Consider the following 14,124-nt stretch of genomic DNA (forward strand, 5'->3'; position numbering starts at 1 on the left):
TGTGCAGGAATGAACTCCAGTGGCGAGGTAAGATATACTGATAAATAAATATAATACAAGATTGAAAGAAATGCATTACACATGACATATAGGTCCTTGCTCTGGGAATTGTGTTGGAATTTAGAGAGATGATATTCAGCCTAACAGGAGGCCACAGACTAGGGATTTGGAGAAACAGGTCCACCTTACAGCATTTTCACTACGTTACCTAATTGTAATCTGGAAAGAACCATGAGAGGTAGAGGATACAAGAAAGGCTAAGATCTATGATCCCTATTTTACAGATGAGAAAACTTGGGTCAAGAGAGGAGAGTTTTGTTTCCTATTGACATATACACACTACTAAGTATAAAATAGATAACCAACAAGGACCTACTGTAGAGCACAGGGAACTGTGCTCATAATAACCTAAGTGGGAAAAGAATCTGAAAAATAATGGATACATGTATATGTTTAACTGAATCACTTTGCTGAAACTAACACAGCATTGTTAATCAACTATACTCCAATATAAAATGAAACTTAAAAAAAAAGAGTAGAGTTTTTTGTTATTTTTTGTTGTAGTTTTGTTTCACTTCTCAACATGTAGTTCCTGAAGAATGTTTTTGCTAAAGGGAATTCATCTTGAGTTGGGACTTAATTTATTCTAGTTCATCAGCTGATGGGACATTGTGGATGATGCTTTCTTGGCTTTCTTAGCCTTTTTGATTAGCAACCTGGATGCTGAATTTGTCTGAAGTGGGTGGGTAATAAAGCTTGCCCTATGAACAAAATCAAATGCGAAAGCCCTTTCAAAATGAGAAACCACCACACAAAATAAGGCATTAAGTTTTTTTTTTTCTTTTTTTTTGCGGTACGCGGGCCTCTCACTGTTGTGGCCTCTCCCGTTGAGGAGCACAGACTCCGGACGCGCAGGCTCAGCGGCCATGGCTCACGACGGGCCCAGCCGCTCCGCGGCATGTGGGATCTTCCCGGACCGGGGCACAAACCCGCGTCACCTGCATCGGCAGGTGGACTCTCAACCACTGCGCCACCAGGGAAGCCCCAAGGCATTAAGCTTTGCACGGTGAACTTTCAGTCCACATTTTCAGTGCCATCACATCATTTTTAAAATTCATCTCTGTGAAAGATGCTAAAAGTCTGAAATATTGAGGTCTATGAGGAATTCGTCACAATCAGCAAAATTGTTCACCACATTGTTTGCCTTCTACTTGGAGCTGGTATTTTCATTGAGCTTTGAAAGGCAAAAAAGATCAATTTTACTGTAATTTTGCAGAGCTGCCTTGTTCAACCTCATGCACAAACATCAGTGTACAGCACCCCTGTGACTATCCTGAGATAATTTAAGGGATCCTGATGGACTTTAGAACTGGTTTTACAGACATTGGTTTCACCTCTAATGCTTGATGTACTGCTAAACCATGAACAGAGCAAACAACAATGAGAAAGAAACAGAATTTGCTAATCTCCGACATAGGCTTTCATGTTACTCTGCAACTCCTTTCTTCCAGAGAATCACTTAGACTTAACACGGATGGAGGCAGTATTAGCTATTTACTCTCCAGTCCAGTTCTATGAATGTCAGATCACGGGTTGCATATACGTCCTGCACATTTGCTGTCTGTAATACATTAGAGCTTCCTGAGATTAAAAATAGAGGGCAAAAAGAGTGTGGAGATTTCAATTTGCTTAGTGGCAGAATTTTCTGCACGGATGTGACTTCTGGTGTTATGAAATATAAGAGGGATGATAATTTTGGTTGTGGCCTGAATTCATGCATAAATGTACCAAGGAGACAGTAGCTCCTACACCAGCGTTATGATGGTTTCTCTTTCTTCTCCATCTTCTTCTCCTTCTTCTTTAAATCCCTATTCAGTTAGGAAATCTACTCTCTGAACTGATATGGAGAGCTTTCTAAGCAAAAATAACTTTTTTCAGTGTCAAATTTTAGAAAGATGAAATGAACAAACCATGCCAGTTTCCATTCATTCAGTAAACCTTTCAGCATTACAATCTCTCCCAAGGAAGGACATTTTTTTACAGCCTGTAAATGCTTCCTGATGTATAATATACCCCCTGAAAAGACCTGAATAACCTCAGCCGCATTTGCCATATTATAACACCAGGATGTTCAGTGAGAGGGCTTAGAAGACTTGATTTTTGTGGTTAATGAGTGCTCCGAAGAATCAACGTCTTTGACTTTTAAAGGAGAGCTTGACTGCAATTTCTCCATCAACGTCAGGTTAAGAAGACACACCTGAATATAGGAAAATATCTGAAGATTCACATAAAACAGACCACCAGAGGAAAAATTAATTAATTGTATCGATAATGACCATGAAACAACTCTATACAATGCCTAAAGTAGCCAAAGCATATGCCAGAGCCGATAACCATCCTGCAGTTCTGATTTCTGGGGAGTCCGCTAGTAACACAGAGAGAAAAATTCTGCTCCAAAGTCAGAATGAACATGCAGGCCATTTCAACCTGGGCCATGGGAGTTGGGAGAAAAACTGCACATTAGCCTTTGTTAGGGAATGGCTTCCTAGGTATAACTGTACAGCTGGAAAAACTGAGGCCAAGGATGGTACGGTGGAGGAGTTGGAAAAAGTATTTGAGAAGTGATTCTCAGTTCTGGAGGTCTCTAGAGGCTTAAATCTAATTAGTACATCCTATACCTTTTCACCTGTACATTTCTGCCCAATCCTGGAACAGGTGATAGCCAATTTATTTAAAGTTTCTCAGTGTTGGGGTAGGATTTTCCAGATTTAAAAAGCACTTTCCCATAAACCCTTATTATCATCCCTCTTATATTTCATGACACCAGAAGTCATATCCGTGCAGAAAATTCTGCCACTAAGAAAACTGAAATCTCCACACTCTTTTCCCCCTCTATTTTTAATCTCAGGAAGCTCTAATGTACTACAGACAGCAAATGCACAGGATGTATAGTGAGAAAATTACTGACATTAAATTGTGTGTGCTCTCTTGCACTTTTGTCTTTGAATTCAAACAGGTGGCAAGAGTTTGCAATGTACTGCTTTAGGGCTTTCTGCCATGGTGGAGAGATGAAGCAGCCTTTTCCTTGCAGGAGATCATTGAGAAACTTGACATGTTTCTGGAAGGGCAGGAAGCAGCAGAGTACCCTTGTGATGTAGGGGTGATCTAAGAGAATGGAGAGTGGCTGAGATTCCTCTGGGTTCCGGGGTCTCGTTCCCAGGCCTTACCCATTCATCCCCGACACACACCTCAAGTTGGGAGAGTAAGATGGGAAAGGCAGCAAGGAGTGGCTGAGTGGTACCCCAATCACATCCCAAAGCCATGCACACTGCACACTGAGATAGTGGCTGTCCTGGTAGAAACCCATAATATCGATGACTAATTACTGCTGTACTTGGTTTTCACAACCCTACGGATGTATGACTTAAAGATCACATGACTAGTTGAATGTAAAGCAAAAGCAAGAGTCCAGATCTCAAGCCCCAGCCAGATTCCTTTCTGTTACAGGCTCCAACCTCAGCATTGCAGATGAAGCTAATTCTAAATTCTAATCTCACATCAGCTGTCACAGATTTCACCTCTGGAAATCCAACTGCGAAAGCCATTTTCATCAGTAGAAACAAGGAAGAATTTATATTTTTATGACTCATTTCCCAGAGACCCTGAAAGAATAGAAAAGCTATACATGCAAAGGGTTTTTCAGTTGTTTGGAGGCATTCCATTATCTATATTCAAAACAGTTGCTGCTGGGGTGCCTTTGCCTTGAAGGGATTGAGAATCAGGTAAGAAGGCATCTATGACTTATAATCACAATTTCAAAAAAACAGTAATATTTTAAAGGTATCCATTGATAATGCTGAATCAGTTAAGTAAAAGATTGCATCTGTCTTGCTTCTGACAGGAATAATAGCAAACATTTTAATAATCCAATTGCTAAAGATCTGGATGTTTATTAAGCTCTTAACATATTTTAGATAACTAGGGAAAAAACAGTTACATAATGAATATAGTTTGTTGAATATAATAATGCTTTTGCGGTTTTCCCCCTCTTTTTTGTATGTCAGTGTCAATTTAGAATTTTGTGAAGTGCATAGTCAGTCCAGTCATGATATAGAACATTTCTATCTCCCACAGTAAGTTCTTTCTTGTTCATTTGCAATCATTCTTCTTCCCTACCCTTGGCCTTGACAACCAATGATTATCTTTCTTTTCTTTCTTTTCATTTTATTTTGATAAGAACACTTAACATGAGATATATCCTCTTATCAGATTTTAAGTGTATAATGCAAACTGTAAGCACAATATCGTCCAGATCACTAGAATTTATTCATCTTGCAGCACTGAAACTTCATACCTGTTGATTATCAGCTGTTTCCTCTCCCCTCAGTCCCTGGCAACCACTACTACATTCTCTGCTTCCATGAGTTTGACTCTTAGATATCTCATATACCTGGAATCTTGCAGTCTTGCTGTAACAGGCTTATTTCACTGCACATAATGTCTTCAAGGTTCATCCATGTTGTCACATATTGAAAGATTTCTTTCTATTTTAAGGCTGAATTATATTGCATTGCATGTATGTAGCATGTTTTCTTTATCCATTCGTCTGTTGATGGGCATTTAGATTGCTTGTACATCTTGACTATTGTGAATAGTGCTGCAATGAACATGGGAGTGTTAACATCTCTTTGAGATGCTGATTTCCATTCTTTTGGATAAATACACAGAAGTGGGATTTTTAGAGTATATGGTAGAAAATAACGAAGATCAGAGATAAAATAGAGAAGAGAGAACTCACATGATCATCTTAATAGATGCAGAAAAATCATTTGATATAATTCAACATCTTTTCATGATAAAACTCTTAAAAAACTAGGAATAGAGGGAAATTACTTCAATATAATAAAGGTCATAGTTAAAAAGTCCACAGCTAATATCATACTCAATGGTGAAAAACTGAAAACTTTTCCTCTAAGATGAGGAACAATGCAAGGATGTTCACTGTTGGCACTTCTATTCAACATAGTACTGGAAGTCCTAGCCTGAGCAATTAGGCAAGAAAAATAAATAAAATACATCCAAATCAGAAAGGAAGAAATAAAATTGTTATTTTTTGCATATGACTGGCTCTTATATATAGAAAGCCCTAAGGACTCCACAATCTCTCTCACACACACACACACACACACACACACACACACAACTCTGTTAGACTAATAAAAGAATTCAGTAACATTGCAGGATACAAAATCAACATGCAAAAATCATTTGTGTTCTATACACTAAAAACTATCTGAAAATGAAATTAAGAAAACAATCTAATGTACATAATAGCATAAAAAGAATAAAATACTTAGAAATAAACTTAACTAAGGAGGTGAAACACTTGTGCATTGAAAAGTACAAAATATTGATGAAAGAAATTAGAATGCAAACAAATGGAAAGATATGCTGTGCTCATGGATTGGAAGACTTAATATACTTAATATTGTTAAATTGTCCACACTACCCAAAGCTAACTACAGATTCAATGTAATTATTATCAAAACGTCAGTGGCAATTTTTTAGAAAAAAAAATTCCTAAAATTCCTATGGAATCACAAAAGGTTCTGAAGAGTGAAAACAATCTAGAGAAAGAACAAAGTTAAAGGCCTTGTACTTTATGACTCAAAACATATTACAAAGCTACAGTAATCTAAACATTATGATAATGGCAGAAAGAAAGATATGTAGACAAATGGAACAGAATAGAGTCCAGAAATAAATCCACGCATACAGAGTCAACTGATCTGCAACAAGCATGTCAAGAATACACAACAGGAAAAGGATAGTCCTTCAACAAATGCTGTTGGGAAAACTGTATACCCACTCTCAAAATAATGAAACTGGACCCTCATCTTAACATCATACACAAAAATCAACTCAAAACTAGATTGAAGACTTAGATATAAGATGTGAAACTATAAAACACTTAGAAAAAAAATCATAGGTAAATACCTTCATGACACTTGTCTCGGCAAAGATTTCATGAATATAATACCAATAGCACAAGCAACAAACGCAAAGATAGATAAGTGATTTGTTTTCTATGACTCTTATTTTGCCATTTCTCTCTATATTTGCATTATAAATGGAATAATACAGGATGCACTTTTACTGTGTCTGACTTCTTTGACTTAGCATAATGCTTTTGATATTCACTCATATTGTTCCAAGTATCCATTGTTTATACCTTTTAGGACTGAGTACTATTCCATTGAAAGGATATACCAAATTTGTTTATCCATTTGATATTTGTGGTGTTTATCCATTAGATACTTGGGTTGTTTCCAAATTAGTATTATTATGAAAAAAGCTTCTATGAATATTTATATACAAATTTTTGTGTAGACACAGGCATTCATTTCTCTTAAATGACCAAAAGTAATACTGCTGTGCCAAATAGTAAGTATATGTTTAAATTTAGAAGAAACTAAAAAAATGAAGTGACTGCACAATTTTATAATTCTGGAAGCAATATATGAGAATTCTTGTTTCTCCACATATTTGCCAACACTTTGTATTATCATTTTCTTAATTTTAATTATTCTAGAGTGTGGATAATGGTATCTGATTTTTAGTTTATAATTCATTTATACCTAGTGATTAATGACGTTGAAGATTTTTTATATAATTATTAGCCACCCATATATCTGCTAAAATGTCTGCTTAAATAGTTTGATCATTTTTTAAGTGGGTTTTTTGTCTTCTTATTACAAAGTTGTGAAAGGCGCCTTTCATGCCATACAGATTGGGAGGAAATAAGTAAAACTATTTTATTCTAAGATAATTTGATCACCTATGTAGAAAATACTAAATAATTTTTTAAATTAACTACTAGAACTAATGAGAGAATTTAGTAAAATTGTAGGGTTTTGTTGATATACAAAACTCAATTATATTTCTCTATATGAATATGAACAAATAAATTGGTAATAATGCATAAAACTATCATTTACTAAGGTATAAAATTTTTAAAATACTTAAGTATAAAATTAACAAAATGTACACAATATTCATACACTGAAAGCTACAAAATATTGCTGAGAGAATATTTCTAATATACCAGTTAATAAAGAAATATACTTGTCCATGGATCTAAGACTCAAAATTGTTAAGATGTCAGTTCTCCTCACAATGACCTATGGGCTCAGAGTAACCCAAATTAATATCCCAGTAGGCTTTTTTAGACATACAAGATATATATAAATATAGTAATATATAATATATAAATTAAAATATATATCATATATAAGTGGAAAGGACCTAAAATATTCAAAACAATTGGTAAAAAAAGAAGAACAATACCATAAGACTCATATTTCATGGTTTCAAGGATTATTATTGTAAAGCTATAGCAATAAAGACACTGTGATACTGGGTTGAAATATACATACGGATGAATGGAACATTATAAACAGTCCAAAAATACACCCATACATACATGGCCAATTTATTTTTGTCAAGGTGCCAAGGCAATTGAATAGCCAGAAGATAATCATTTCAACTAATGGTGCTGGAATAACTGTGTAACAATATGCAAAATATATATACGTTAGACAAATGAAACTCAACCCTTACATCACACCATACACAAACACTGAAAAATAATTATAGGCTTAAATGTAAGAGATAAAATTATAAAACTTCTGTAATATAAAAGAGGAGAAGTTATTAGTGACCTAAAGTTAGGTGAAGATTTTTTAAATAGAGTATAGAAAGCACAAACTATAGAAAAATTTAATGCATTGGATTTTATCAAAGTTAAAAGTTTGTTTCTTCAAAAGGAACTGTTAAGAAAATGAAAAAGCGAAGAATAGCTTTTTAAAAACATTGGTCCATATAAATAGTGGAGAGAATAAAGTAAATGGACTCTGGCTGGTGAAATTTAGGGAAATCCTACTAAAGGTTGAATTTGATTCTTAGGTTGCTAGATAGTTTGATTCATCTTGTGGTCCTACGTAATGAACACATTTTCACCTGACTTCTCTCTTCCTTCTACTGTTTTTCCATATATTTGTGCACAACTATTAGGATCCTGCAGTAAAAGCAAAGACACATTTCTCAGGCATTGTGTTTGGATTTTAGGGGGGAAATCCCTGCCACATGTGAAGTAGGAGTCTTGGACTAGAAGTATATTTGATTATGCCTTCTGAGAGCTACTTATACCTCAACCTTTCATGATCCCTCTGTCCAATGTGAATAGCAGAGACTTGGACAGATTATCACAGTCATGATGGTTCTGATCCAGATCAATCCTGCTTAACAACAAACAAAAATAAATTGATAATAGCTTTTTTTTCTTTTTGGCTACTTTTCTCCATGACTGGATCTCACATGAAAGTAAATTTGAGAATAATTATTTGACATTCAAAAGATGAAAAGAACTTTCAAATAGTTTTCCAGTATCATTTTAAATGTTTTTTATTCTTTTCTGAATTCTAGATATTGCCCATAGAAAAAAAACATTTTTGGGGGGAAATTTTTTTTTTAAAGCATTGAAGTCAGTGTAAAGTGGGTTTATTTTGGACTTATCAATAGGGATTAGCATTTAAAGTACCAACAGGATGTTGCTATCTTATTTTAAGAATCTGTTCCCACATTGGGTACCCAGAGTATTGTATTTTAATCAAGTTGTAGAGTAGCTGGATAAAAATGTTCCAAAGTCACATACACTCAATCACTAAATGAGTTAGAAACCTTGAAAACTGACTGGTTGTTAGCCTAGAAATTTCAAAGCTCCCTTTGTCATTAATTATATAGCTTCTCTTTTCCAACAGAAAACAGAACATAATGAATAATACTGCATTTACTAAACTTATGATCATTTTCTCTTGCCTGAAATGGACTCTAAAAATGCCAACAGACATCACATCTTCTTGGTAAATAGAGATCATGTTTTTCTATTTTAGAATACAGCCATTATTTCAGAGACATAAACATTATCTCCCACAAAAATTTTCATTATAAACTCATTTAAGACTCTTGTCTTAAGGTTTTATTAACAGTGTAAAAATACTTCTCTATAATCACTCTCATCATGTCTGCATATAACAGATTCAAACTCTACATGATATCAGTTGTTGCCTATATTATTTGTACTTGGGGGTTATACATATGCATGTACCTGTTACACCTGTATTTTTTAATTCCAGGTATTTGACTAGTTTTACACATTGTAAGTCTTAAAAATATCAACATCAAAGTAATTTCTTTTCAGAATATCTAACTCTATGTGTCTTACATATTCAGTAAAATAGTGCAGCTTCTTGTATGGTAAGAATTAGAATTGTAAATTAATGCTAAAGAGTGAGCTAATACTTAAGTATTACCTCATATTTTTATGAATTATGTGTTTAAATATTTACAAATTAATAATAGCATGACTTTCTATTTCTTTTTTTAACACAAGAAAATATGAAATCTAAATACTCAAACTGTCCTTTCTCCAACACCATTTTTTTTTAATTTTGTGCTTAAAGGATAAAATATACAGCACAGATCCTAAAATGGGACATTAAAATAATGAAACAGTAGTTTTCCTAATTATTTTCTTCCATTTATGCTCTAAATGGAAGTTACGTTTCCAAACTATATGTTAAATCCATACCATTTCCATTTTCACCACTAGCATCACCCTAGACGTCATTATTTTTGCCTGAACTATTCTAATATCTGTTAATATAGATGTCTTCTAAATTTGTTGCTTACATACTTCCTCAAACATTTGAGAAATCTATGTTTGTTCTCTTTGCATGATATTAAGTGGAGATCTAAAAATTTTTATTGAGAGTTTAAACAGTTGCAAAGGATGGTAATTTGTTACTGCTTATCAATTGGCATGTAAAAATAAGCTGTTATATCTACTCTTCAAAGGTTCAATGGATGATAAATATAAAAGTTTGATACTCACGATATCAAGCTTCTGCACACAACAGAATAACTCCAGACTCTTTTATAAAGAACTAGAGAATTGGAGAATTCTTTTAAAAAGTTATTTTCTAACACTGCACAGAAACATAGCATATTAGGGTAAGAATTCACAAAATGGGGCAAAGGACAAGTAGGAGACAGAACAAGTATAGGGAGCTAAAATTTAGGAAATGGACAGATTTCACAACATGGCTGGAAATTTTAAAAGTTCTCACCAGCCAAAGTAGAGAGACCTTGCTGAACACTTGAGATGTTCAGCTGAGATTCCAAAAAGGCCATTCCTTAAAAGGAAGGATAAACTGGCCCTGCAATAAAGGCTACTCTTCATCTGTCCTACAAAAAAAAAAAAAAAAAAAATCTTTAAAATATTCTAAAAATGAAAATGCTGACACAAAAGTATAATAAATGAATTGCTTGCCAGAACAAAATGTAACTCTTTAGAGGAAAAACACAAAATTCACATAAACAACAATGTATCATTCAAATATCCAGGATCCAATAAACAATAATTAACATGTAAAGAAGCAGTAAACTACAACATGTAACTAGTCAGTAGAAACAAACCTAGAAATAAAAAAGTTAATTAGAGGATAAGGATTTTAAAATAGTTTTTGTTATTACTATGTTACCAATTTAAAGGCAAATATGAACAAAATGAAAAGATAAATAGAAACTATAAAAACTAAACCAGATGAATTGTAGTGGCGAAAAATACAATGCTTGAAATGAAAATTTCACTGGATTGGCCTGGCAGCCAGTTAGGAACTAGAGAAGAAAAGATTGGTGAACTTGATGAAAAGGCCTTATGAACTATCTGAACAGAAGAAGAGAGATGTGAAAAAAGTTGAAATAATAAAGAAATACTCAGGAACTTGTGCAACAAGATCAAAATGCCCAGCATACATGTAAGTGGAGTTTTAGAAAGGAGGAAAGAAATGTAATTTAAGAAAATAGTAGTCAAAAGATGCTTCAGATTTGATGAGAAATATCAACCCACATATCCAAGAAGCTCAAAGAACCTGTAGAAAAATAAATAAACCAAATAGAACACCAAGATGCATTATAAGAAAATTGTTGAAAACAGATAATTAAAAGAATATAAAACTATGACAAGTATATTAAATATGAAGAAACAAAGATAATAATATCACCAGTTTCTCATCAGATCAAATGCAAGCCACATGACAAGGAAATGACAAAAATAATGTAATTGAAGGGAAAAAATAAAACTGCAAATTAAAAATTTTACTACCAGAAAAAATATCCTTCAAAAATAAAGAAAAAAAATATGTTTTCAGAGAAACAAAAGCTGGGATATTTTATCTCCAACAGAGCTGCAATAAGAGAAATGTTAAAGAATGTGTTTTAAGCTGGGGGACTATTAATGCCAAATGGAAATTTGGATCAACCTAAAGGAATGAATAGCACAATAAACAGTATACATGTAGAAAAATATAAATTTTTCTCATTACTACATTTCTTTAAAGACATTTGTGAGGTTTATATCAAATATAAAAATCAAATGTCTGAAAAAAGAATAAGATGGATAAAAATTAAAAGGTACTATTATTAAGTTTTTTCTTTACATAGGAAATGGTATGAAATCATTTGAAGGTTAGGTTGTGATGATATAAAAGCAAAAATTGTAAACCCTGGAGCAAAACCCTTAAAGTTAAACATAGAAGTTTAGTCTGTAAGCCAGTAGAGGATGTAAAGTGAAATACTGACAAATACTCACTGAAAAAAATACAAAAATAAAAATAGTAAAAAAGGAACAAAGAAAAAAAAGAAACAAAGAGAAAACCAAGAGCAAAGTGGTAGACTTAAATCCAGATATTAGATTAAAGGCAAGTTGTCTAAATATACCACATAAAATGCAGATACTGTAAGAACAGTATTAAAAAGGAGCACTTTAAATGTAAAAAATGAAGACGATAAAGGGCATATGATGGAAAAGATAATAAACATGAGAAACTTGGAGTGACTATATTAATATCAGATAAAGTATTTTGACAAGTAATATTGTCAGAGATAAAGATGGATATTCATGATGAAAAACATTACAATTAAGACTAGAATAACTAAAATTCCCTTAAAGACATTTGTAGAACTCTATCAGCAAGTGCACAATATATGCTCATTTCAAGTATTCAAGAAACAAACAAGAAGCAGGTAGTTTAGCAATATTGTAGGATGTAAGATCAATATAAAATAATTATATTTCTGTATATGATCAACAAGCAATCATTTTAAAACTATCTTTTTTTTAACATCTTTATTGGAGTATAACTGCTTTACAATGGTATGTTAGTTTCTGCTGTATAACAAAGTGAATCAGCTATACATAAACATATACCCCCATATCTCCTCCCTCTTGCATCTCCCTCCTACCCTCCCTATTCTACCCCTCTGATCTCCCTGTGCTATGTGGCTGCTTCCCACTAGCTAAGCACCGAGCTGATCCCCCTGTGCTATGTGGCTGCTTCCCACTAGCTACCTATTTTACATTTGGTAGTGTATATATGTCCATGCCATTCTCTCACTTCGTCCCAGCTTATCCTTCCTCCTTCCTGTGTCCTCAAGTCCATTCTCTACATCTATGTCTTTATTCCTCTCCTGCCCCTAGGTTCTTCAGAACCTTTTTTTTTTTTTTTTAGATTCCATACATATGTGTTAGCATACGGTATTTGTTTTTCTCTTTTTGACTTACTTCACTCTGTATGACAGACTCTAGGCCCATCCACCTCACTATAAATAACTCAATTTCGTTTCTTTTTATGGCTGAGTAATATTCCATTGTATATATGTGCCACATCTTCTTTATTCATTCATTTGTCGATAGACACTTAGGTTGCTTCCATGCCCTGGCTATTGTATATAGAGCTGCAAGGAACATTGTGGTACAAGACTCTTTTTGAATTATGGTTTTCTCAGGGTATATGTCCAGTAGTGGGATTGCTGGGTCATATGGTTGTTCTATTTTTAGTTAAACTATCACTTTAGGGCATTAGAAAGCTTAAAATCCAAAGGGATAAATTTAACAAAGATACACAAGACTGCATATTGAAAAGAACATAGTATCGCTCATAAATACTAAAGAAATTAAAATAAATAGGGAGATATATCATGTTCATGAATTAGAAGACTCAGTATTGTTAAAATGAAATTCTCCCAGAAGTGATCTGTCACCCCATTGAAAATCCATGCCTGCCTCCTTGTAGAAATTGACAATCTATTTCCAAAAATTATGTAGAGATGCAAAGAACATAGATTAGTGAAAAAATTTTGAAAAATCAGAACAAAGTTGAGGGACTTACACATATTGTAAAGCTACATTGATGAAGAAAATGTGGTATTTGGACAAAAATGTAGATATATAGGGTAATGGGAGCAAGTAGAGAGTGCAGAAACAGATCGACACATAAATGGTCAATTAAATTTCAATATGCCAATGCTATTTAATAGGAAAATATATGGGAAATACATAAGCTTTGATGCCTATTTTGCACCATACACAAAATTAAACTCAAATGTATCAAAGACCTATGCATGAAAAAAACTTTTTTAAATTTCTAGAAGAAAAAAAAGGGAGATATTTTTATGTCTTTTGGTTAGGCAAAGATTTCTTAGAAGAAAGAAAAAGATAAATTGGATTTTATTTAATTTAAAATTATCTGGTTTTCAAATTTTCTCCTTAAGAAAATGAAAAGCAAGCCACAGAGTGGAAGAAAAGATTTCTAATACATATACCTAAAAAGGACTTTTATCCAAAATTTATAAAGAAACTTAGAGCTCAATAATAAAAAGAAAAATGACCCATTTTTAAAAATGATCAAATATTTTAACACCTACTTCACAAAAGAAAGTAGACAGATAGCCACATGAAGAGATTATCGGTATTATTAGCCATCATGAAAATGCAAAATTAAAACTGCAGTGAGATACAAGCACCACTCTACTAGAATGGCTAAATTAAAAGTTCTGAAAAACATCTAGTGTTATTGGATGTAGATCAGTCAGAACTGTAACACTTTGCTGGTAAGAGTGTAAAATGTATGACCACTTTGGTTTGGCAACTTCTTTTAAAGTTAATTATACATTCAACATATGACTCAACGATTCCACTCCTAAGTATCTAACACAAGAGAAATG

Source organism: Delphinus delphis, chromosome 4 (genome assembly GCF_949987515.2).
Source record: "Delphinus delphis chromosome 4, mDelDel1.2, whole genome shotgun sequence".
In the NCBI taxonomy this organism is placed as follows: Eukaryota; Metazoa; Chordata; class Mammalia; order Artiodactyla; family Delphinidae; genus Delphinus; species Delphinus delphis.